We start from the raw sequence: 1,888 nt of genomic DNA, 5'->3' as shown, positions 1-1,888 counted from the left end.
ACAACGGTTTGCTAGGAAAGGATGGTTAGGGGCTGACATGGCTGAAATAGGAGACATGATATAGCAAGTGATAGGTAGCGAGCATGGCAATAGAGCGAACAACTAGCATAGCAAAGATAGAAGTGATTTCGAGGGGTGGTCATCTTGCCTGCAAGATTCTCAGAGTTGTCGAAAGCTTGATCCTCGTAAGCGTACTCGACAGGTTCCTCGTTCACGAACTCGTCTCCCGGCTCTACCCAAGACAAGAGCACAAACAAACGGAACCACAATCAACAACGAGAAATGCGCAAGCAACATGATGCAAAACATGTATGATATGCAAGATATGATATGCGATGCATATGCGTGCTCCGGAAGGAAAAAGATGAACATGGCAGTAACTTGGCAAACCAAGCATGCCACTGGAAAGATGAGATGATTTCGGTCGAAATCGATATAAAGATCACCGGAATCGGATGCACGGTTTGCAAATGGCAAGCAAAACAAGAATGCCACTAATCTGCGATAAACAGCAAGATAGCACTTAAAATGCAACCAACAACAATGCTACAGCAACCCAACATAGCAACAAAGCACATGGCAGTAATCTACAGGAGATGCTTGACAACAGATGAACACTGAGCTACTGCTAGTTCCCAACATATCAAGCTCAAACAAGCATGGCAAAAGTGCAAAAGATTACAGGTTCACAGACTTGGTGAAAAACTGGACATGGCAGAAATCATCATCAGGTAGCAATGTTCAGAGCACGAAATCAACATGCTACAGAAACTTAACATAGCAAAATAAGGCATGGCAGTGTTCTACTAAATGCACATGACAAAAGTCCCATACTGACCATAAGCCAAAAAGGACCAGAAGATATGATGGTAAGCATGTAAACATAGCAAGTTTCGTTATCAGGTTTCAGACTTAGCAGAAAACAGAGCATGGCAGAAATAATAATATGTAGGCCTCTTTGTGAGCTTGATGCACTCACTACAGAGCAATGCATGACAAACCAAGCATACCTACAGCAAGATGGCATGTTTATGAAGCTATCCATGGCAAGAACAATTGCATAGCATGTATGGATCAACTACAATAAGCTTGGCAAAAATGCATGTCATGTTAAGAATCTGCCAGAGATATTTTATACCAAAAGTAGAGCAATATTGAGTCATGCTATGGTACTCTAAAATTGCAAAAAATTGCAGGAATGGATCAATTACAACTATAGCTACAAAACATCCTTACTGAACATCTCCAAAGTATGCATGGATCTCTCTGTAGCATCAAGTTTACATGGCAACAAAATTATAGCAGACGAGGACTTAGAGAAATCACTGTCCCTGAAATCAGAAATATTACGGGGCCTACTTTGCATGCTTGTGCTAGTCACCACAGAGATCACAAAAATACATGGACTACAGCACTGGAAAGATGGCATGGCATAATTCAAAACACATGTAGAGCTCATGCTCAAAAGATGCACAGAATAAATGATACAAAAATGACAAATCTCCAAGTTCTGATAAGAACCAGAGATTAACAGCAACTAGCCCTCTTCCAATGAAGATTTGGGCATCAAGATGACCTCTAATGAACATGGTGCAATTGAACAAAATGAAGAGCATCGCGAGGCGAACAATTTGACATATTACACGCGCGAATCAGAGCTACATGCAAGAAGTCATCGCATCGGGAACAGGAGCACTTGCTGAGAAAAATCTGAGACAGAGAAAAAAACGGTCGCGAGGGAGAGGTCAACGGGGGCTGTACCAGATCGGATCGAGCGAACTCGCTCGAGCTCGGCCGACGCCGGCGAGGCAGGGAGAGGGGCTCCGGCGGGGAGCGGCCGGAGGAGGACCGGAGCGGCGCCGGCGGAGGGGGGACCGGAGGCGGCGCC

This window comes from Triticum aestivum, chromosome 6D, assembly GCF_018294505.1.
Source record: "Triticum aestivum cultivar Chinese Spring chromosome 6D, IWGSC CS RefSeq v2.1, whole genome shotgun sequence".
Lineage (NCBI taxonomy): Eukaryota > Viridiplantae > Streptophyta > Magnoliopsida > Poales > Poaceae > Triticum > Triticum aestivum.
Note: the sequence above shows the minus strand (reverse complement) of the source record.